General features: G+C 44.3%; 1 protein-coding gene across 4 annotated transcripts in view; it reads left to right on the top strand.

Annotated features, from left to right (window-relative positions):
• Positions 1 to 25,557, top strand: part of RPH3A (rabphilin 3A) — a 272,301-nt gene that overhangs the window by 118,591 nt on the left and 128,153 nt on the right. The window lies entirely within an intron of this gene.

Raw genomic sequence — 25,557 nt, 5'->3', positions numbered from 1 at the left:
AGTTGGCTAAACTCCATATCCATTCTCCACTTCTTAATCAGTAATAGACCTCTATACTGTTTGGGTATCAATATGTGCAGTTGAAAATATTACACTCCTCAAGTTCACTTGTGGCCAAGAGTGGCCAATGAAATATAAGTGCAGGTGTTGGGTGGCACTTCTGGAAAAATTCTCTAAAGGACGCTGAGCCAATTGGGAGATAGAAGTCCTTTGGCCATTTCCTTTTCTTCTGTTCTTCCTGCCTGGAATGTGGATGTTGTGACTGGGGCTCCAGCAGCCATTTTGTGACCATGGAGCAACCTTGAAGATGAAAGCCACGTGATAAAGGGGGCAGAGAAGAAAGATAGGAGGAGCCTGGGTTTCTGCTGCTATAACAGCCCTGGACTCTCAACCTCTGGACTCATTTTACACAAGGGATGAATAACCTTTATCTTTTTTGAGCCTTAATTATTTTTTGTATCTGTTAGTGTGCAACCAAATCTAATCTTAACTGATATAAAGTTATCAGTCAAATAATAAATAATAATAAATTATTCTAAAATAACTACAAATAAAACAAATAAATAAATTAAAAAGTTATCACTTAGATAATAAATGTCAAGGAGGAGTACTTATTAGATACCAAGAGAGGGACTGTGAGAATCCATGAGGAGAAGGGGGAGGCAGAGAAGGAGAAATAGTAACTTCATAATTTGCTAAAATCTTTCATGTACCTAATCTCTCTTGTCTGACAGTCCTGTCACCTCTCTCTCTCTCTTCTCTATCTATATTGCTCTTCCCATTTTATAGATGAGGAAACAGAGGCTCAGAGATATTAAGGGTTTGAAGTCATCAACCACGTTACTGTTGTTCACTTCTGTGCCTCAGTGCCTAACACAGTGCCTGGCATATAGTAGGAAAGCAGTACATATGTTTTGATGAATAAATGCATTTTCTGCTTTCAAGGGGCACTCTTTCCATGACTTCATTGTACCACTGTCCTGACTTATTAGAAAAGTGATGGAGAAGATGGGAGAAAAGAAAGGTGCTTTTCTGATGCTGAGCGGTAAAAAGAAGCCTCCATCAGCTTTCCCATGGCCACGTCCATTGTTGGATGAGGTGGTATAAGTGGTAGACACCTGTTGATTGTGCATCCCTCCACACTTCCTCTAGTAATGATCCCTTGGTTTCCTCCTGGGGATGCTGCAGGTGACAGTGGCTCCATCCTCAGCTCAGGGGTGGGAAATTGCTTTAAGTGTGACCAATTAGAGGTTTGCATTCTGGCCACAGCAACTGATTCAGGGAGAGACATGGGATCAAATCAGAACCACCGAGATGTGAAGACTCTTGAAATACATCTTTACTATGAAAATTTGTAGATCAACCCACGGTAGAAATAATAGTACAGAGAACCCCCACATGCCCATCATTCAGATTCAACAGTTATACAAGTTTGGCCACACTGGCTTCACCTATCCCTGACTTCTGTATTTTTGCTGAGGTTTCTTAAAGCAAACCCAGGTATTTGCCATTTTACCCCTGAGTATTTTAGATTGCATTTCTAAAATATAAAGGCATTTTCTTAGATGACTAATGCAATGAGACTTTAGCTGAATCCAGAGAACCGTAGGTATTTCTTTCCCATGAACTTGAACTTAGAGGGATGGAATCTTGATGATGCTGGAAACATTCTGTGGAGTCAAGGAATAAAGCCAAGTAGCAAAGACAGATTCTAAGGGTTAGAAAGAAAGAAAAGAGTCCTGATGACATGGTTTTGGTTCCTAGATCAAACCTTACCTGAAGACCATACCAGTACATTAAATGAAACAGCAAAAGTCTTTCTTTTTCTTAAGCCAGTTTGAATAGGGTTTTCTGTTGTTTACGACCCAAAAAAGTCTTCATTGATTCAGAAAAATAACTTTTCTCCTGGGATGATGGTTTCTTTCCCTACAATAGTTTGTCATGAAGCCAGACCGTAGCCCAGTAGTTCAGTAAATGAAGACACATAGATACATAAAGTAGACCTACTATGGAAGAGGAAAACCAAAGTACCGCCTTTTCTCCTTTCAGTTCATCTTCAAAGGGGGAAACCTTGATGTGGGTTTACTTTCAAATGCAGGCAAGATCCCCTCGAAGGTGGGGTGCTGTGTGTAGATTTTCCCTCTATTCTAGAAGCAGAATTTTCCTTCTCTGCTGGTAACATAAAATTGGAAGTGGCAAATCATGGCAGCAGGGGAATTTAGCACCAGCTTCCATCATCTCCCGAGTCACCAGACTTGTGGAAGACTCTGCCACCACATCTGTGGGACAAAGTTAGCAGATCCCAGCTTTTAACTTCTTTCATGTTTTCATAACTTCTTGAACTCCTTTTGAAGTTTCTATTTCTTTTTCCCCCAATCTGTCCTTATGGCAGGAGTAAAATAAAACTGGTGATCATGGAATAGCATTATGAATGCCCTGAATTTGCGTGCAAAATTTTTTGGGGTGCATATCCATATAAGACTTTTTTCTAGCAGTCATTACTTTGATTAGGAAACCAGAATGTTCTGAGACCCATAAAAGCTTAAGACCCAGTGCCTCCTAGGTGGTTATTAACCATTAGACTGTTCCCAGGATTTAACCTTAAGAGAATTCCCCACCCACCTTGGGTGGAGGAGAGGAACACACTTGACTAGTTGCATTAATAGAGTTCGGGGTGGGGGCTGGTGAACTGCTCAGTTTATGACAGCTTGCAATCTAGTTGGCTGTGGTCTCTTAAAATTAAGTTGAAAGACCTCCCTTTCAATTGCAATTCTGCTACTCACATCCTGTGTGAACATGGGGATGTTATTTAGCCTATCTGTGTGTTATGGGTTGAATTGTGTCTCCCCTTGCCTCCCAAATTCATAGGTTGAAGTCCTAACCCTTAGTACCTCAGAATGGGCCCTTATTTGGGGAGAGGGTCATTGCAGATGTAATTAGTTGAGATGAGGTCATACTGGAGTAGGGTGGGTCCCTTATCCAATTTGGCTGGTGTCCTTATAAAAAGGGAAAAAATTTGGACCCAGACACATACATGTGTGAACACAGAGACGGAGACTGGAGTGATACAGCAGAAATCGAGGAACACCAAAGGTTGCTGGCAAACCACCAGAAGCTAGGGGAGAGGCACAGGACAGACTCCCCCTTACAGCCCTCAGAAGAAACCAACCCTGCCGACACCTTGATCTTGGACTTCTAACCTCCTTAGCTGTGAGACAATAAATCCCCATTGTTTAAGCCCCCCATCTGTTGTACTTTATTATGGCAGCCCTAGGAAGCTAATATACTGGGTGAGGCAGACGTGAAGATGCATGATGAGATTTGCTTTCCAGCTGTAGGGAGTGTGGCCAGCAGACAGCCCTTCAGGGGTCAGCCTCAGCTGCAGAGAGCCACCTTGCCTGAGAGCATGTCTTTCCTTGGGAAGTCAACATTCAGCCTCTGAGCCAGGAGGGGGCATAAAGACCTGGCCATTTCAGCCCGATGTGGGATGACTCCCATGGACAGTATTTATCCCAGAACTCTCCAGGGGCTTGGCCAAGGCTTTGCCGGGCTGGCAATGCAGGCTGACATCTCTGCCCAGTCCTGCTTCCTCCCTCCTCCTTTGACAAGTGTTGATCCCTAGTAAACATCTTGAACCCCAAACTCCATTTCAGTGCCTGCTTTTGGAGACCCCGACTTGTGACATGGGGCTTCAATTTTCCCATCTGCATCCCCTGAAAATCCCTGGCACAGCCCTTTGCTGATGTTGGTGGAAGCTGAATCTCTGGCCATTCCCTTCCCTGCGCCACCCAAGAAGGAGGTAAGAACCATGAAAAGGGCTTCCAACCCCAAGGGAAGAACCTAGCAGAGGATGAGGCTGGCTGTTTGTTCCAGGGCTGCTTTACTGGGCATCTGGGGCCTTCAGTCAGTGTATTTACCAATTCCTGTAGGCTGCTACACCGCCCCCTGCCCACCCCCGCCTGCTGGTGATAGGCTGAACAGGGAGGGCTTGGCGTACGTTGCTATGAAATTCTCTGCAGTCTCCTACAAGAAAGTAGGTGGGCAGTGTTCCAGAGTGATCTTGGCCTGTCATTAATCCTTTGTAAGAGTTCTGTGTTGGAGCTGGCTATATTTTGAGATGCTAAATATTGAGGATTGGGGAATACTAAAGTTTTCTTCACTTCGGGGGAAAGGAAGTTCTAAATTCTCTTGTTCATTTAATTTTACGGTGCATTTGCATATGAGAGAGAGAGAGGGAGAGAAGGAGGGAGAAGGAGAGAGAGGGAGAAATTTCCAAGAGAGAGAGGAATATGTTAATACATACACGTGTAAGTTTCCATGTCTGTCTTTTTGAAGATTCAGTGCCAGGACGTTAGGCAGTCTGAGAGTCAGGTAGTGACAGGCATTTTATCCGTCCCCCAATGCATGCTGAAAACTGCCAATCAAGTACAAAATCTATGACCTGTTATGCAGCATTTGAGCTTCAATAAATGTCCAGCTCTCTATTCCTATTAAATTTAGAGGAAATGCCTGTCTTTTAAAAGCTTAATCACCTGTGGATGCATTTTAGCAACTTCATAGCAAACAGTGAATCAGGAAAAGATTTCTTAATTTCCTTTCTCCCCGTCTCTGCTCTGTTGAAGAGTGTCTCGACAGACTCTTGGCTTCTCCCGGTTGGTGTGGTTTGTGTGACCTCTCTCCCCTTCCCCCCTCCTAATTTAGCAGTCTCCATGATACCAGATGGAGGTATCATGTCATACCCATTTGGGGGATTTCTCCCTTGAAGGTTTTCTAATAAAGTCTTTTAGAAAAAATGACATTTCATGGGGGAGAACTTTTCTTTTGGTTCCAAAGACAGCAAGTATTTCAATAAAATTGGTACGTCCCTTGTACTTTTTTCTCTCTCTTTCTCTTGCCCAGTGAGATGGTGGGGAAAAAAATCCATGAGGCAGCTACATATTTTGTGTGTTTACTTGATTGCTTTGACAGGTTTCCAGTGGGCTGTGAAAAGTCTCAAGCTCATTTCTCGGGTTCGGGCTTCAGTCAGATAAATAGGTTTGATTAAACATCCTTTTAAACTCTTTATCAGCTCAGCAGTGATTCCTTTCAAAATGACCTTTCATGTTACCTGATTGGCATTCTTGGTTCGAGGTAGGTCCCACTGAGGCTCCTTAGGGAGGACTCCCCTGGGTCTGGGGAGTCAGACGGCTGTGGCACTTGCCTTGGCTTATTTGTGAGATTGGGGCTTGATTTTGAGACTCAGTTTGGAGGTGGAGGATGGCAACATTCATTTCCAAAGATGTAACACCTCAGACTTCGCAGTCCCACACACTTGGGCTTGCATCTCAGCTCAACTTTTGCTGGAGGTGTGACCCTTGCGAGCCTCATATTTCTCATCTGCAACATGGAATGAATAATTCCTGCCCCTAAGGTGGCAGTGAGAATGCAGTGAGTTCATGCAGGTGCATGCTCTTAGCACAGTTAAATGGAGATGAGCTGGCAGGATGTTTATTAAGGAGCCCTCTCGGGATCAACACCAGTGGAAGGGAGGGGACGTGAGCAGGAGAGAGCAGAGGGAGAAGTTATAGCTGCAACAGGGGCCCAATGATTGCTCCAGCTGAGCTCACAGAGAGCTCGGGAGCTAGAATGGCCAATGGGTCTGTATCCTGCACATCCATCAATCACTGGTGTGGGCCACCCTGGGATGCCTGTGATCTCGGGCGAGGTGGCTCTGCAGCTTGGGTGGCACATCCTTTCTTGTAGGGGGATCGGGGGGTGCATCCCCATGTCCACCACAGTTCTCAGTAGATGTTGGCTGCTCTTGTTATTACCAGGTCTGTTACTAAACAGCAATTCGACTTCTGAATGTTTTTCGCTTCTGTAAGATGCGGAGCACTGTCCTAGCTGAACACTGTATTACAGTCATCAATGTAGTCACTTATGTAACAGATACGTATTGAGCAACTCCTACAATGTGCAAGCCACCGTGCTGGGCGCTGGGACACCTCCACTTGCTTGTGTGCATCTCACATTAGAGATGAAGGTCTTATGTTCTGCAAGGTTAATTCATGTGATGGGTAGACCAGGATGATTTCATGCTACAGGGAAGGAAACAAACTTTTAACACATGCACACACACACACACACACTCACACACACATACAGCATCTAGAGTTGTCAGGAGGTGTGTCAATGAGTCCTCCAAGAAGCAGACACTGAGACAGAGTTGGGGTACAAGAGGTTTATTGGGGGGTTAACACCAGTGAAAGATAAAGGGAGAGAAAGCTGGATGGGCAGAGAGAGCCTTCAGGCCGTGATGCAGATCTGCTCAAATATTGGCCAGTCCATTGGGGGGCCCTGGAGTAAAGATCGCCCATTAGAGGGAACCCTATGTTGAACAGAAATGGCCAAGCCCTGGTACCCCTGCCGTGCTCAGTCATTGGCTGGGGCTGCCTGGGAAGAAGGTGGCCTTGGCTTGAATGCCGCAGTCGATCCTGAAGGTTCTCAGAATTGAAGGAAATACTTTCTTGAAGGAAAATCTGAGCAGCGCATCTCCACGGCTGCCACATGAGGATTAGAGGAGGGCATATATGCACATAGCAGGTATGGCAGACACATAGAAGGACCTTGAGAATGTTTCCTTCCCTTTCACCTTTTTCTTTTGTGGTTATGGAACTTACAACAAGGAATAGGAGAGTATGAAAGGTCATGCAGCGTTAGGTGGCTTGGTAACAAGGATGTCATCACTATAGAATCTACTGAGTGTTTATTACATGCCAACCACTGTACTGAGCAGTTTACACACATGGTCGCCATGAATCCTTACACAACTCTTTGAATTAGAGACCTCATTATTCCCTTCTGCAGATGAGGAACATGAGGACCACAGGAGATGTCACTTGCCCAAGTCATACGGTGAATGAACCCACCACACTCCTGAAATGGAAACTCTACTGTTTGTGGCCCTGGCTGCCGCAGAGCAGAGATAAAGGCCTCGGGAAGATCACTCAAGGAGAACACAAGATCTGAGAACACAGTATCGATTATGTGGGCTGATGGCAAAAGTGGCAAAGCAGCCAGCTTGCTGGGAGGCTGTGGGGTCTCCGTGCCCCCTTGTGGGCTGTAAGTCTTGCCCCTTCCACCGTGACCCTAAAACCACTTTGCAGACACAGTTGATAGAAAGGAAGGGAAAAAGCATGGAGAGTGTTGAGGACAGACAGAACCTTAGAAACTTCTTTGTGTCTGTGTGTGAGCCGCTAAGGAGAACTCAAATTAGACTTTCTTACCTCCCTCATTAAGGGAGCAGGAAAAAGTCTCTTCCAGATAAAAATGTCTGGAAATGCTCGGGGATGGGGGTGGGGGATGGGGGCAGGGGGTGGAAGTCTGCTGTGCTCTTTCCTGTTAGAGTCAGGATTTCCCAGGCGGGGCAAGCATTGTCACTGCCGTGTCCGCAAAGGCTGATGGCGTTTTGAATATGTGCCTGGCAGAGTCTGGAACGGAGAACAGCACTTTGTGGTTGGGCCTGCTGGAGATTAGATGCCCAGAATTAGGATTAACTACAGGCTGGGGCAGAGAAAGTGTGGGGAACCAGCCTGACTTCATGGCCTCTTACCCCTGGCTTTGCTCATCCTCCCTTAATTTTTCATACAATACTATCATTCAGTTCTGACCTGCCTATTGTCTACCCTGTTCAAGTACCTTAAAAGGCTCCCCATTGTTTATAGGATGAAATTCAAACTACTTAGTTGGGCCCATTGGAATCCAGCCCTACCCCACTTTATTACTCATACTGAGTTGTTCCCATTCTCTGAACATGCCTTGTCCTTTACTTGCCTCTTTGCTTTTGGATAGGCTGTTCCCTCGGCCTAGAATGCCCTTTTCCCTCCTTTTTTACCTAATAAACTCCTACACATCCTTCAAAGCCCATCTCAAATTCACCGTGACTTCGACTCCTTTAGCCTAGGGTTTTCCAACCTTAGCACATTTGGGGATGGACATTTCTTTGTTGTGGGGGCTATCCTGGGCATTGTGGGGGTGCTGAGCAGCATCCCTGGCCTCTACCCACTAGATACATCTACTTCTACCAGTTGTGATAACTAAAAATGCTTCCAGACATTGCCCAATGTCCCCTGGGGGGCGAAATCACCCCTGTTTGAGAACATTGCTTAGCCAGTGTTAGCTGCTGCTTCTGTGTTTACATGGCACCTTGTCCAGGGACCTTATCTCACTGAGCTCTAATTATTTGCTTATCTGTCTACCCCCTTACCAGACTAAAAGCTCCTTCAGGCTGGGGACTTTGTTTTATCCACTTCGGTGGCCTCAGCTCCTTGTACTGGGCCTGGCACATAGTAAGTGCTGCATGGATATTTGTTGAACACACAAAGAAATGTGACATGGAGTTGGGGGACAGAAGCTGTCTATACACATGTTTTTCCATAAAGCCAAGGGCAATTAATTACCCTTGCTGTGATAATAGTAACCACCTCATGGAGTTGTATGAGTTGAATGACTTAAAAAATTTAAAGCTCTCAGGATAAGACCCGACATATAGTAGGTGCTTAATGTATGTTAGCTATTGTGGCTATTGTTATTTTTCTTAACTCTTCAGAGCTCTTTCAGAAAGGCTGGTCATTTGAGGGTCACTCATGGCATGGATAAGGTGGAAATGGTGGTGAGATTCCTTTTGAGACTGGACACATGTAAATTTAGGCTACTTAAAAGGAAGTACTTCTTTATAAAGTGAGTTGTAAATAGATATTATGCCAAGAGATGATATGCAGACATCATGTTTAAGGGTGAGGTCTCTTGGCCAAACTAACTGGGTTGGTATATGAGACCATTACTTACTTAGCCTCAGTTTCCTCATCTGTAAAATAGGGATAACAATAGTGTGTACCTCATAGGGTTGCTATGAGGGTGAAATGAATGAACTTATATAAAATGACACATAGGAATACTCTACAAGTCTTAACTGTCACTGTCATCATTATTATTATATTTTTTGATATATTCTTGAATGATGGCTCCCAAGTAGATTTTCCCCTAAGAGAAGCTGGAATGTTTTGGGAATGTTTGGGAAGCATAGACATACCACTACTCCCCATTTCAATCCCAGGCAGACATGACTAGTTGATCATAGTATCTCTGTGTGTCTTCTCTTCTTACAAGGACACCAGTCATTGGACTTAGGGCCACTCTAATCCCGTATGATATCATGTTAACCAGTTACATCTGCAAAGACTCTATTTCCAAATAAGATCACATTCAGAAGCTCCAGGTGATCATTCATGTGGTGGAGGGGGATACGATTCACCATGGTACAGAGAGTAAACATTTTCAAGATTATATTTTGAGTAGCACTGTTTTAGATGGTTCCTCCCTTCTGACTCAACTGCATAAGTGTGGAGGGGGCAAGGAGAGGCTCCCCTGGAAGGTGAGTGGTGGTGACGTTTGGGAAGCTACACTACCTCCAGCCCAATCAGAAAGAGCAGGTGACTCACCCCATCACAGCAGAGCAGTTCAGGCAGCTTCGTGCTGAATGTCCCCACCTCATGCATTTCATTTTCTTAATGGTGCCTTGTTTTTCCCTGTTTCCCTTCTAAAATAAACACTTGCAACAGATCTACAAGTTCTGGGAGTTGGGTTTCTTTGCTTTAGGTGTTTGGCTTTCTCTTTCCTTCCTAGCGAATAGGGAAAGCAAAGGAGGGTCACAGCGTGAGGTAAATGCACTCATTAAGGAGAAGAAGCCAGAATAAACAGAATTTACAACATCCCTAGTTATTCTTTCCTGGGAGCTGGTTGTAACTGTTAGTCAGCTTGAATAAGTTTTCTTGATAGCAGAGGGGTCTCTGAGAGAATACCCAGGACAGCTCTGTAGACGTGACTGAGAAATTAATGTTTCTTCTCTGCCAGTCTTCTCCTCATGAGAGCCCCCCTGCCTGTAAATAAAATGATAATCCTGAGAGTAGGCTACATACTATTGATGGTAGTGGTGGTGTAATTAGGTCCAGTTTTTGGAGTACTTGCTGTGAGCCACGTGCTCTGTAAATTTGAAATCAACTTTGTGAGGTTGTGTATTTCTATTACCCATTTTCCAGAGGAGGAAACTGAGGCTCAGAGAGGTGAAAATATTTGTTTAAAGTCACACAAGGAGCTGTCCTCTGAGATGGGGTTGGAACGCATGACTCTGAGTGACTCCCTTGCGTCTATAGGGAGCATTGCTCAGAATCTAGGAGGGTCATCTGGGCCTGTTTCATATGTGACTAAGGTGCTACCCTTAAGAAATTTAAAGTTGGCTGCTGTGTTCTTCCATGAAAGGAGCTGTGATTTACTGGGATGGTGCAGACCTGGGTCAAATTGTGGCTAAGGCACTTACTAGCGCTCCTGGTCCTGGGAGCTCATCCCTATGGGCTACATTTCCCAACTTCCTTGTTAGCTGGCTTCCTGCTGGGTCTGGCCAATGGGAGGCATTGGCATTACACTAAAATGTGGGAGGAAGGGGAGAAACCAGGGTGTTTCTCCCCCTCCTTCTCTGCTTCCTTCAAGATTTCAGCTTCTGCCAGGTGAACCTATTCCCAGGCGCCTGGGAATACGACCTCCTCCCTCCATCCCTCCATCCCTCCAGCCTAGGGGTAGAGCATCTTTCGGCTGTCGCTGATCTCTGGGCGGCCTCACTATCCTTGCTCCCTCTTCACTTATGTAACCAATTTCCTGCGTTAAATTCTCTCTGTTGTAAATACTTAAAATCCTGACTGAGACACCAGCTAAGTAACTTCACTTCTCTGAGCCTTGGTTTCCCTATCTGTAAAATGGTAATAATAATACTACCTACGATGTAATGCATTTGTGAGGATTAAATGAGATAATTTTAGTTAAACCTTTGGTTCAGTTTCTGGCATAAAATAAGAATGGTTTTCCCAGCTCGGAGACCCTAGGCAAGAGTTTCAGCAGTTTAAGCACAATTAATTCTATAGTTAGCCACAGAGCCTTATTTTGCTTTACTTTTCTGAAAAGCATTGGTTCTGGGTATACATATTAATGTCTCCAGAAAAACACGTTCCAGTGACTAAGACTTGGGGTTTAATCTAATGTCTTTGCCCCTCTCTTTTTCTTCCCTCTTCCACCTCAAGGAGGGAGCAAGCCAGCAGCTTTTCTTACCACCATGCATAGACAGGTGGATACAGAGAAAATGCTGAACTTTCAGAATTTCTTGGGGCTCCTGAAAGCCTGCATGTCATCATGAAACATAAGCTCATCTCATAAATATGTCTTTCATAGAAGCTTCAGTTACTGATGCCAAGTGTCAACATATCAGATTGTTGGCTAATTTTAGCTTTCTCACTGACTCTCTGTCTCACAGACGTGTAATTAACACCCCGGTTCGGCAGAGATTCAGACACATCTCTACTTTGCATTACGATTGTGAGGCCTTGACCATTAATGCTCAAGTTCAAAGTCTGAAAGTGCCACCTGCATGTACCATTTGGATATCTCTTGTTCCTCCACACTTTTGGGGCTACTTGTCCCTTGAAAATCAAAATGAAAACGGTCCAAGCTGCCATCCCATGTACTGTGGGAAGTCCAATGCCTTCTTGGGTATATCTGAGAATTCTCAGAGGGCTTTTGTACTCTTGATCACTTCTTGTTTGGAATTCTAAGTGGCTTCATGTGCCATGTGTCTTGCTGCCTGAAGCTGTTGTTTTCTCTTTGCTGTGCTTTGAACACATTCCCTCTCCTCTGTGCCTCAAAGAATGACCAAAATAGGTGAGTTGTGTGTAATGGACTTTTTGCTGAAGTTTTGAGGGTGGCTGAGTTGGACCACAGCTCAAGACAGAATAGAAAACAGGTTGAAATAAAATGTTCAACATTGTGCATTTCCTTAGCCTCTCCCACTACATGGACTTTCTCATCAGTTGTCTTCCTGGGCTCCCACCTGCTGCCATGTTGCTAAAGTTCCTTGCTTCTTAATCTCTCTCTTCTCATTTTCTCTCATTTTGTTTTGCTTCTCAACCTCCAAACTCATGCTACTTTCGCACTGAAGGTGTAAAACGTCTTTCCTCCCACTAGAATTCCTCATAGGCATAGAGCTGTTTTTATTTAAAAAATTGTTTGGATGAGTGTTTGGGGGAGAGGATGAGCTTTCTGTCCACATGTCCTAGGACTTACTCCAAAGCTTTAAGGAGGATGTAGGAGGAAAGAGACAGGAGGAGGAGAAGAGGTGCCTCAGCAAGTCGGACAGAGGCATGGGGCACTTGAAGACCCAAGTGAGAGCCCAATAAATCTTTTTGTTACCAAATCTAAGCTCATACTGCTAGCCACAAGACAGGCCAATAAACTGAGAGCCGAGGTGTTAGGTCAAGGAATAGGGACTTTATTTGCAAAGCCAGCAGACCGAGAAGATGGAGGACTAGTGTCCCAAAGAACCACCTTACCCAATTTAGGATTCTTTTATACTAAAAGGGGAGGGGGTATGGCTGGTGCAGACTTCTTGCTGCCAGCCAGACCCCAGAGGGGATGTGATAATCCTTTGTTCCTGTAGCTCTCCACATAGGTTTGGTCACAATGTTTCTATAAACCTTCAATAGGGCAAATGTTATTTTCTGTTACGCAACTTTTTATCTCTATATGAATGGAAGGTGTTATGCCTTTGAAGGTCAAGCCTAGGAGGCAGAGCCTTGAGAAAGGGCTATTATGTATATTTCAGGCTACAGGTAACATTCTTTTACTGATTGAGGAGACAAAGGTGCAGAGCCAGCACGATTAAGCACAGGCAGTGGAGCATAAAAGTTAGAGCTAAAGAATAGATGCAACATGGAGTCAGGTTTGTTCTTCTCTGTTACGTTTTGGGAGTGGTGATGTCTACAGTGACCACCAACCACTGTTCATGTTGCTGTGGTGTACACCTCTTCTTTGTGCCCCCTGTGGAATATTCAGTTAAAGATTACATTGTTAGGAAATTCTTGCTGTGGGTATATTCTTTTGAGGATTTGAAGAGGTGACAAGGATACCAATATAAAAAGTCTATAAAGTTCATGTATTCGAGGAAGCATCTACAGCACCAGGAGCCAGGATGCTGAGAGGACTGTGAGGAAATTAGCCTCTGGGATGTGTGGAAATCTAGGGGTGAGAATGTTCTAGAATGTGCAGAAGTCTAGGGATGAACCTTTGGACTTCTTCAGAGTCTGTAACAGTCAGGGTCCCAGCAAGAAACAGTTGGCATTCTCAGACTGGGTTACTCAAGGAGCTATTTTAATTTAGGGCTATTTCCAAAACTGTAAGCAGAGTTGGAGAAATCAGTAGGAAATAGTGCTGTATCCTGGGGGTTATTATCAGTGTGTGTGTGTGGGGAGGGGTGTCATTATCCCTCCAGGTCTGAAGGAGGAAGTTGGGTTCTTTTTTGGGTAAATACCGCTCCTGACCTCACAGTGCTGTGAGGGACAAGGGAGCTGTGGGGTGGCACGATGCATGCGTATTAGCTTCTTATGGCTGCTGTAACAAATTATCACAAATTTAGCGGCTTGAAACAATGCAGGTTTATTATCTTAGAGTCATGCAGGCCAGAAGTCCAAAATGGGTCTCATGGGGCTAAAATCAAGGTGTTGGCAGGAACCTCTAGGGGAGAATACATTTCCTGTCTTTTCCAGCTTCTACCCATATTCTGAGCCCACAGTCAGCAGTCGTATCTTTGCAACCTCTTGCTTATGTCATTTCCTCTCCTACTTCCTCTTTTGGAGTCAGATCTCCCTCTGCCTCCCACTTGCGATTACATTCAGGGCTCACCCCGACAATCCAGGATAAAGATGCAGGTCTGGGGACTGGTGAGATTTCATGGGGAGATGTGGGTGAGATTTCCTTCTGGTTTGCCTTCGTCAGCACTTTCTAATAATGGCACATACAAGCTTTCACACTCAGTCTTTGAGCCTGATTATCTTTGAAACTCCCACAGTGGCTTGCACTGGCCTTGCACATAGTATGTGTTAATTAAATTTTTAGTGACTCAGACTGAACTTGGCAAAGCCACTTGATCTTGACAGTTCTAGTCTTCAGTTTCCTCATTTGTAAAACAAAAGGATTACACTAGGGCACTAACATCTCTGTCTTTCTCAGTCTTATTTAGAATCGTGCTTCTTGCTTGGAGGGCATTTCCCAGTGAGACCCACATTTGGAAGTTAGACTGAAACACTGAGGATCTCATCCAACTCTGAGACGTTTAGCTTTAGAGCTGCCTCTAATATCCTTATGCACCAGAGACTGTGCTCAGGCCTTGCAGTGGGTTATCTCATCAAATTTGCACAAAAATCCCATGAAGCCAGGCACCATCAGTGGTCTCCTTTTAGAAATGAGGAAACCGAGGCTCAGAGAGTCAGGTGGCTTGCCCAAGCTCACATAGCCAGGGTATAATAAAGCTGGGATTTGAAGTTCCTCCCTGACCCCTAAAACCAGCCCTTACCCTCTGCTTCAATGTTCAGATTCTTCTAGTTTTTTTTTAAACCACTAAATACCTCAGTGTGTATCCCAGGAAAAAGGGTGTTCTCTTACATAACCACAATTCAATTTTCAAAAGCAGGAAATTTAACATCTCTATAACATTATTATCTAATCCACAATCCATTTTCAAATTTTGTCAACTGTCTCAGTAATATCTTTTCATTCTCTGTCCAGAATCCAATCTAGGATTCTGCATTACATTGAGTTTTCATGTCTTTTCAGCCTTCCCTATTCTGGAGTAACTCCTCAGCCCTCCTCTGTTTCTTGACCTTGACACCTTCGGAGCATTCAAGCCTGTTATTTTGTAGACTGCCCCTCAATCTGGGCTTCCCTGATGCTTCACTGTTGTCAAGTGTCAGGCTGTGTACTTTCAGCAGGAATAATGCAGATGTGGTGCTGAATTCTCAGTGCCTCGTATCAGGAGGTGCGTGCTGTCGGCTTGTCCTGCTCCTGGTGAGGGTCACCTTGATCATTTGGTTAACATGGTCAACAGGTTTCTCCACTGTAAGGTTACTATTTTCCCCTTTGTAATCAATAAGTCAACTGTGGGGAGGTACTTTGAGGCTATGTAAATCTCTTGCTATTCATCAGTGTTTACCTCTTAGTTTTAGCATCCACTGAAGGTTTTCTAACTCCATCATTCCTTTTCCATTTCATTGTTGCATTCTCCTATAAGGAGGAGCTTCTGTTCTCCCCGTTTATTCATTTGTTCACATTTCCCTTATTGAAATGGGCTCACGGAGCCATCCCAGTCTTCTATGAATTTGATCTCCCAGCTGGTTGTTTTCCCAGATGTGCTGTTACTTCCTCATTTGTTCCCGTTACCAATTCACCTCCTCTTTTATCCTTTGAAAATCCAAAGTCCTCCCACTGTCCAGAAGTATTCGGTTTTAGCTAGAAAGGAGCAAATTCCCAGACTTCCGCCCTAAGAAGGAGGAGGGAGAGGAGCGAACGTCTGGGGATTTTTCGGAACCATCATCAAGCCCTGGGGAAGCTTGGGCTGGTTCCAGAATGTCTAGGAGCCGGGCTCCTCACACTGTTCTCCTCCAGCACATCACTGTCACTTAGCCTGCACTGTGGGGCGGGGGGTGGGGGGTGGCCACCAAACTCTGTGGTTTCCCGGGGGGTGGCCACCTCTACGTGCCAGTCTCTCCTTCCTCTGTTTGTGGTTGTGGAACTGTGGGTGCCTCTACAAGGGGCACAGAATTTATGAGCTTCCCTGGGGAATGCAGCAAGGCTATTTTAGACCCATCCTGCTGGCTTTCTCTTCCTAAAGATTTAATCCAGGTGAGGTTCAATCCCCTTGTATCCTGTTCTTCCTTGCTTCCTTGCCATAGTACTCGTTATGTCTTTAACATCTTTTCCTTTCTTCCTGACTGCCTTCCTCCTCCCTTCTTCCCTCCCTCCCTTCTTTCCTCCCTCCCTCTCTCCCTACATTCTTCGTTCCTTCCTTCTATCCCTCTTCCCCCCTCCTCCTTCCTTCCTTTAACAAGTCAATGCTCTTGAACACCTACTACGTGTTCATCTGTGAATAAGACCGCTCTCAAGCTCTCCTGTGAAAAACATCCATTAAACGATCTCACAGTTAAATATAGGATCACAAACCTCAGTAAGTGCTGCCACAAAGTGTCAGAGTAGGAAAGTACTCACTCATTTTCCAAATGAAGAAACTGAGGCGCAGACCCCACAGCTGCCCAGAGTCAGAGAGGGTCTAGAACTCCAGTCTCCTGACGCCCACTCCTGCCCTCTATCCCTCAACCCAAGCCCCAGGCTGTGAATTACAAACCTCCCTGCTGGCTCTGCCCCAGCCAAGCAGGGGCTTGCTCTCAGGCTAATTAAAGGTGCTCTTTTCATAGAGGAGAAATCTCTGGGAGTTGTCGGAGGTCAAATATTTACCTTCTCAACAAAGCAAGGCAAGCTTAAGTAAATTGGACATCTGTCTCCCACGTACAAACAAGGCCTGCGAGGGTGTGGGATCAGGAGGAGGTGGCCCTGCAATGCTGTCACGTTGTCCCTGTCAGATCTTTCTGGTCTGCTGTTTCTCTGGCTCTGTCTTTGTCTGTTTCTGTCTCAGAGTTTCTCTGCCTTGTTCTGTCTCCATCTCTCTGTTTCTGCCAGTTTCTTTTTCTGTCTCTCTGGATTTCTCTTGGTCTCAGTCTCCCTCTGTCTCTGTCTTACCACTCATCACCCCCAGCCTCCCGCTCTGTGCTCAGCCACCTGCAATTTACTGGAAACTCCCCCAAAGTGCCGCCTTCTCCCACCCTCATGGCTGTTGCGTGACACGTTTTTCCCCTTTCCAGGAGCACCAATATCTGTGCCCCCTCCCCAAATCTCTGCCTGCCTTATTCATCCTTAGGTCTGAATTTAAATGACACCTTATACTTTGAAGAGCCTAAACTCCATGAGGACAGGGATTTTTGAGTCTTTGCTTCACTGCTGTATCCCTCGCAACTTTTAAATTCTTATATATTTATGTTTGGCTGTGTTGGGTCTTCATCGCTGCGCGCGGGTTTCTCTAATTGCAGTGAGTGGGGCTACTCTTCATTGTGGTGCATGGGCTTCTCATTGCAGTGGCTTCTTTTCTTGCAGAGCATGGGCTCTAGGCACATGGGCTTCAGTAGTTGTGGTGCACGGGCTCAGTAGTTGTGGTGCACGGGCTTAGTTCCGCAGCATGTGGGATCTTTCTGGACCAGGGATCGAAACCGTGTCCCTTGCACTGGCAGGTGGATTCTTAACTACGGCGCCACCAGGGAAGTCCCCCTTGCAACTTTTAAAAGGGATTTGTATGATGATAACTTCTTTACTGATTTCATTACTTGCATCTAGAACAGTGCCTGGTGCAAGGTAAGTGCTCAGGAAATATTTGTTGAATGAATGAGTGTGTGAATAAACAGGAGGCCCTCCCTGATCTCCCCCCCTTATCTGGATCTGTCCTCCCACAGCATCTGATGTATTGCTGTCATAGTCTGTATTATAATTGCTTGCTGTATTTGTTGGGCTGTTGTAACAAGATCTTAACAGTAGTTCAGAGGTTACTGGTCTAGGTCAGTAAGTGGTCCTCACAGTTAGTCACAGACCCATTCACCTGGGCTGACAGTGGCTCTGCCATCCTCAACGCGTGGCAACAGGGATCAAGGAACATAGAAGCGCAGATCTGGCGTGTTTCATTTGTCACCCCTGGAAGTGACACAGGTGGCTTCTGCTCACATTCTACTGGCCAGAATTCAGATTCGTGGCTCCATCTACCTGTGAAGGATGCTGGGAAATTTAGTCCAGCATGCGCCCTGGAAGATGGTGGGGAGGGGAACAGGTTTGGTGGATAGCTGACAGCTGTGGCCACATCTGGTTATCTGTTTGAATCCCTCACTGAGCTGTAAGCCCTGTGAGGACAGGGAATATGTCTGTCCTGGTCATCCTTGTGTCCCTAGTAGCTAACCCACAGCCTGGCTCATTGTAGAGCAGCTATTCCCAAACTTGCCTGCAGACTGGAATCATCCAGGTGTATTTAAAACTTCCTGATGCCTGGCTCTCACTCCTGAACATTCTGGTGTGATTGGCATAATGTAAGACCTGGGATTTTTAAGCTTCCGAGGTGATTCTGAAGTGTAGGAAGATTTAAGAATCACTGCTGTTGAACCCGAATGTACGAATGCATGTTTGAATGAAGAAATGACCAGATCTGCCACCAGGTGGTATTACCTTGTGCCAGTAATTACAAACTGATAATTTGCGAGATGATGTGTTTTGTTTGGCTGGTATGGAGCTTAAATCTTTTATTTAAAAAATTATGTCAGTTACCAAGATTTAAAAGCTGGAAGATATTATGTAACACTTTTTCCTATCACACTTTGGACTTGTGGTCTCTCTTAAAAAATTTAGGCGGTCTGTCCGTGCTGGGATGGTTGAGACGGGCAAGGGCTCGCATGTTTGCCAGGCCTCTCTACTCCCTGCGGTTCACCTCCCACCTCCTTCGCCCACTGCCTGTGTGGAGCTTAAAGGCATTTACATTTGCTCCTCTTGGTCTAAGTAACCTTCCGTGTGTTACCTCAAGAATTCCAGTTCATCCCAGAATTAGTCTCCTCTGAGCGCGCGCACGAGAGAGAGAGAGAGAGAGAGAGAGAGAGAGAGAGAGAGAGAGAGAGAGAGAGAATGATGTGTTTTCAAGGTCATTCTAGGCCAGGCATTATTCCTGCCTCTGCCTTCAATCCATTTGGTCGAACAGCCTGCAGCCCTGCCTACTGGGAACAGAAATATGTTTTGTCTGTTTCCTCAGTGCTCTGGGTGTGGGCATAGGGTTTAGTGGGACAGACACTGAGCTGGGAGTTAGGACGCTTTGGCTCTGTACTACCTCACTTAGTAAACGTAGAGATTTCTCTTTCCTGGCCTTCAGTTCTCTCATCTGTAAAAGGAGGCAGTTGAATTCAGTCATCTTTTACTTCCTTTCCTACTCTCAGACTCAGAGAATTGGGCCCCATTTTAAAGAGTCTAGAGGTTTTTCTCTTCAAAAAGGACCATTTCTGAGCTAGAAATCTGCTTAGTTTATGGCTCATCCCTGAAAGAAAGCTGCTCACACATCTTTTTCATATAGAAATCAGCCACTTGCCAAGGCTGCATCCAGCCATGCAAAGCTACATGGCAATTAATTATAAATAAGTGATTGTCATACAAATCACATTAACAGGTGCAAAAGGGGACATCTTTTGGGAGTGAACTTAAAAATTAATGTGTGGCATCTTTTGAGGAAGGGCTTCCTTTTTACCTCTCCACCAGACTTATAGTTTGTTTATAGCAAACACTCCCAGAAAGAGATATATTAAAAACCCCAATCTACCATGGGCTGAGTCAGTTTTTAGAGTTCTCTCTCTTTTTCCTAAAGGAATCTCACCAAGGAGTCCAGATGTCTATATCTGCGTGACAGCCTCGCGATGGGGTGCTTAATAATGCATTCTTGTCTGGTCACTGTTGAGGTAGTTGTGCATGCAAAGTGGTTTCTGAAGGAACGGGGCCTCCTTTCTCCTTCACACTGAAGGTGAAGGAGGTAGCTTAGGGGTAGATATTATTCTTTCATCAGCGTGGAGAGCTGCCACATGAACATCTATCTTCCATAGTAACACTGCACTTTTATCTATGTAGAATGTGCTTAAATTAGACAAAGACCAAAAACATCAAAAACATTAATGTAGTGGACTTTGCAGTTGCACTAACTGTCTTAGTTTGGGTTCCCCAGACACAGACCCCAAGTGAGGGAGTCAGGCATAAGTGGTTTATTTGAGAGGCGGTCCCAGGAAACATTGGGAGGTCAGTGGGGATATGAGAAAAAGACTGAGTCACCAGTCAGTTATTACTGTGGGCAACTGGAGCTTAATCCCATTGAAGAGCTCTGGGAGCTACTGTAGAGCATGATGACCCACCTAAGGGGTGAGGGAACTGGGTTATTTATACACCTTCTCTATCATTATTGGTTGCAGGCTGCTCCCTGCGGATGTTAATTCCCTGAAACTCCTCCCTGCCATGAGCAAGGATAGAGTGGCATGTAGGGTGCCTGACAGTGGTAAGGCGCAAGAGGAGATGGGTGGGGCACAAGAGTGTATGCTACCATCCCCCAAATCCAACCTTCCTTCTCTTGACATGTGTCCTGACTTTCATTCCACACCTTTTCTCTTTAGCCCTTAGAGGAAGCTAAATCAACCCCCACTCTGGGATCTAGGAATGGAAATATGTAGCTCAGGCCTAAACTCATCATCATAATCCTACCCCCTGGCCACAGTTACTGGTTCAAGATGAGGATCTGGGGCAATTCAGGCCACTGAGAAGCTAAAGGATCTGGGAAATCTTTCCCACTCTTCTGAGAGGACTTCCAAAGTCAACCTTCTCTTTCCTGTCCAGACTTGGGGAATAAAGTACACAGCCTTGGGAGTTGTCGGGGCTATCTTGAGACCATGAAGGAGAGTCAGTGGAGGGTGAAGCCAGCACCCTAGGAGACAGGGAGAAGGAACAAAACCTGAACCTTGGTCTCACCATCGTGCTGCTGAATGAAGCTGTCCTTGACGCTTAGCCTTCGGTAGGACTTTGGTTATTTGAGCCAATGAATCACTTTATTATTTAAGCCAGTTTGAGTTGCATTTTCTGTTGCTTGCAACTGTATACTCCCTACATGATTCAAATGCGAATACTCAGTTTGGGCGAAGGGGGAAATAAGTGAGGACGTGGGCTTTCTCATGCACTGTTGGGTGGATGATGAAATGATAGGACTATTCTAGAAACCATATTAATAGCAGGCAGCAAAGTGCTGTGACTGTGAGCTTGACCTTTGGAGACAGACAGATCTGGGTTTTATTTTTGGCTCTGCCAGTTTTTAGTTGTGTGATGTTGAGAGGTTATATACCTCTCAAGCCTCAGTTTCCCCATCTGTAGAATGAGAGATAATAAAAACACCAGCCTCATAGGATTGTTCAGAAGGAGTGAAAGACTTGGCATGAAGTCAGTGCTCAATAACTGATAATGCTAATGATGACTCCTGTTATAGAGAGAAAATGTGGTCACAAGGATCAGAAGCCTTCAGAATGTGTAAGCTTCTTCACTCAGCAAATTAAACTTCTAGGAATTTACCCTCAGTAAATAATCAGATAAATGCCTAAAAATATATGTATGAGAATTTTCTTTGCACCATTATTTACATTGGCAAAAAATTGGAAACTGTGTAAATGTGCAACAATAGGGTCTCTCATACCAATTACAGTGTAAAAAATGTGATGTAATATATTGGGTGGTCATTAAAATGATGTATATTGTACTATGACATGCAAAAATATTGTTTACATATTAAGAGGGACAAAATTGGGTTTTAAAATAGTACATAAAGATTGGAGCTGCTTTTGTAAGTGAGGGTATGCACCCCAATTTTGAGATTCGCTCTTTTGGGGGGTAGAGTGTGGGATTGTGGGTAATTTTCAATGCCAGCTTTCTGTGTTGTTTGGGTGTTTAATTATACAATGAACACATATTAATTTTTTTTTTTTTGGCTGTGTTGGGTCTTCATTGCTCTGTGCAGGTTTTTTCTAGTTGTGGCGAGCGGGGGCTACTCTTCATTGCAGTGCGCCGGCTTCTCATTGCGGTGGCTTCTCTTGTTGCGGAGCATGGGCTGTAGGTCGTTCGGGCTTCAGCACTTGTGGCTCGCGGGCTCTAGAGCTCAGGCTCAGTAGTTGTGGCACATGGGCTTAGTTGCTCCGCGGCATGTGGGATCTTCCCGAACCAGGGTTCGAACCCATGTCCCCTCCATTGGCAAGCGATTATTAATCACTGCGTCGCCAGGGCAGTCCCAAATATTACTTTTGTAATCAGAAAACAACAACAAAGTTCTTTCTATTTTAAAAACACAAATGAGGTTCAATTCTCTTGGCCTGTTAAATTGTCAAAATGCCCTTTGACGCCCCTGATTTTCCTGAATACAAAGTGAGTTTCCACTCTTCCCCACAAAAGGTATAGGTCACAGAAAGAGTTTTTCCTTACCCTTTATTTGTTTCTCATTACTAATGTGTCTCCCTAGTAAAAAATTCGATTATAGAGATATATTACTTAGTTCCTACACCTTCTGCTCTCCATTATTTCACTCCTAAATTCAAAATGTCTTATGTTTTTAGCTTTTCTACGCATATGCTTGTTTACTTTCTATGTATATGCTAATGTATTTCCTTTGTATTTCTTCTATTCTAAATCACCATCATTGGTAAGCTACTCTTTTGACTTATCAGCCTTTCAACAAAACATAAAATTCTGCATTACATGAAAAGGCAAGTCTTAATTTCAAAAACAATGTGAAAAATTGCTTCTTAAGATCAAAGAACTAGAAGGCATACATACATTGTTTTTCTTTTATTGAGTTATAATTTACATACAGTAAAATGCACAGTGAAGTATACAGTTTGATGAGTTTTTTAACATCAAGAATGATGAGTTTTGATATATATTATTTTTTTAATATAGGACCGTGCTTTGTATTTCCTGCAACTTACTGTTTTTACTTAGCAATATATCTTGGACATCTTTCCCCTTCTATCCTATTCTTTTAATAGCTGCATGGCATTCCATCATTGTGACTGTATGATCATTTATTTCCCCAGACCCTTATTGATGGACATTGGGCTGTGTCCAGTTTTTTGCTGTTACAGACAGTACAGTGAATATCCTTGTACATCTATCTTTGTGCCCTTGTGGGAGAATTTTTCATAGGTGGATTGTTACTGATGCCTAAGCATGATCGATTCAGAATGCTTCACGTAGAATGTTCAAGAGATGTAACCTCTGTTCTCAGAAGGGCACAGCTAGGCAAATCTTGCTCATGTTTCCCCCTCATTATAGTCCTGACCAGGGACCTCAGCTTTCACATCAACACCTCCCAAAGGTAAGGGATTCTGGGCACGATTCTGGGAATACTGGATTCCCTTCCCCATCTTTAAATTTTATACCCAAGTGAAATCCTATCCATTGGATCAGGGCAACTTTGGAGTTTGTATTTATCAATGGAATGCCAGCTCTGTGCTGGGCTCTTTTGGGCTCTGGGAACACTATGGTGAGTGTGATGGATATGTCCCCACTCTCCTGGGGCTGACATTCTAGTGGAAGAGATAACAAACAAGGAAACAAATGAATAATGCTGAAAAGCCACATTGGCCACTTCTTGAAGCCTCACCTGGCTAACAGCAGGGGTGGTGGGGAACACCCTTTGGTGCCCTACCTTATGAATAGCCCTGCCAGCTCCAATTGGAAATGGGGGACATTTCTCTTTGGTAGAGCATGTAGTATTTCTGTGACTTGTCCAATCTGCAGAGAAATATGCTTCGCTCTCTTCGTAGACCCATGGAAACCCTAGGATTAATGATTTCACAGATTTTGTGGAAGCAGCAAAGAACAGTGAAAAGAGCACATGATTAGGGGTTAGAGAAGCTTGGGTTTGAATCTCAGCTATGGTTGGCTGAATAATGGCCGTCTTAAGATGTCCATGTCCTAATTCCCAGAACCTGTAAATATATTACCTTACATGGCAAAAGGGAATTAGCAGATGCAATTAAATTAAGGATTTTGAGGTGAGAAGATTATCCTGGATTTTCTGGGATTAGGGGGAGCAATGTAATTACAAGGGTCCTTATACAAGGGAGGCAGGAAGGTCAGACATCTTTTGCAAAGATAAGTAAAGTTGAATGAGTGTTGAATGTGTGTTAGGTTCAGTTACTGATCCCATTCTTCACTCCCCTCTGGTGGTATCGTACATCCACATCCTTGCTGTGGTCTCATGGTGGGTTTTCTTCACCTCTTGACTTTGGACTTGGCCATGTGACTTGTTTTGGCCAATGGGATGTGAGCTGACAAGAGGTGAGAGTCCTGAAATGCTTTTATGCAGCTGGTCTTGCTCTCTTGTGTTCCATGATCCGCCAAGAGAGGAGCATGCCATGGTTAACTATTGCCCCTTCACCCCGCCCTTGAATGAGGAATGTGGAACAGATTCAAACAGAACATGGAGGGCAGCTCTAAGCAGAGCCACCCTGCTGAGCCCAGCCAAGATTGGCAGAACCCCAACCAACTCTTGGATCCATGAGCATGAGAACGAATGATTACTCTTTTAAGTTTTGGGGCGGTTTGTTAGGCAGTGTTACTGTGGGAAAGCCATATCCATATTCCTCTGTGTCTTATTATTTGCCAATATATCATGGAAATCTTTCTGTATTCAGTGAATAGAGAGATAGCTCATTCTTTGAAAAAATTATATAGAATGTCATTGTTTGGATATATTCTTATTTATTCAACTAGTCTGCTTAAAAGCATCTAGATTTTTCCCAGTATTTTGCCTTTACAATTCTGCAGTGAATAACCTTGTACATACATTATTTCGTACAAGTCCAAATATCGCTGCAGGATAAATTCCCAGAAGGGAAGTTGCTGTATCAAAGAATATCTGCATTCATAATTTTGATAGATATTATCAAATTACAGCACACCATGGCAACACTCCTACTAGCAGTGCTTGAGAATACCTATTTCCTCCCAGCCTCACCAGCAAAGTGTGTTATTAACCTTTTGAATTTTTGCCAATCTTATGGGGAAAATGGTATCTCAGTGTAGCTTTAATTTGCATTTCTCTCTTTTTTTGAGTACAATTGATCTTTTCAAATGCTTTAGAGTCAGTTGTGTTTTCTTTTCTATGAACTGCCTATTCATTTCCTTTTAACCATTTTTCTATTAGATTGTCTTTTTCTTATTGATTCCCTCACTACGTATTTGCTGAATAAACAAATGAATGGAATAAGATGAATTTAAATAGGGGGCACGGAATACCATGGTTCAATGTCCCAAATAAAACCCGGCAGGATTTGGCATGGTTATGGTTATTTATTGTGTTCTTTGATAAAAAGCCCAGAATCTCCCATTTAAGTGCCACTCCTGATGGACAGTTCTGCCAGAGGCTGAAGTAACAAGATCCAAGTAAGCAGCCTTCTGGAGAAAAGGGCTGAGAATATCCAGAGAGCTGTCTTGGTCCTTAGCAGGACATTCAGTGGGAGTGGAGTAGACTGGGATCGTATGCTTCCCAAGCCCAGAAGACCTAATTCATTCTCCGAGATGGGTGGTCGGCAGTGGATCCATGTGCTTTATACACTAGATGAACAGGTGGCAGGTTGACATCATAGTGTGAATATTAAGGTTGTGAATCTGGGCTCTCACCGGGATGCAAGATGTATTAAACCCAGCTTATGTGACGACTTTCATGAGCCATGCACCTGTCTTGCTTTCTGGCCAGAGTGAGCTTAGCAACAGCTCGTGCTGTTCTCATGGGGTTACAGACAGTGGTTGTTGCCACCATCCTTGCTATTGTCATTCCTCCTGTGGCAGCTGCTCTGGTCCCTTAATATCCCTTATATCTGCTAAGGCATGAGGCATTGGGAAGTTCAGTTGACTACCCAGCTACATGATCAAGTTGAGCTTTCAACCCAGTTCTGCTCACCTCCAAACTAGTACTCATGTGACCCACCAGAATGTGTGTGCATGTATCCTTTCAGAGATGTTCTACGAATACTCTGCTGTATGTGACTATATAGGACA

Source organism: Mesoplodon bidens (assembly GCF_964165515.1).
Source record: "Mesoplodon bidens genome assembly, chromosome: 13".
NCBI lineage: Eukaryota > Metazoa > Chordata > Mammalia > Artiodactyla > Ziphiidae > Mesoplodon > Mesoplodon bidens.
Note: the sequence above shows the minus strand (reverse complement) of the source record. Positions and strands in the feature narration are given on the sequence as shown.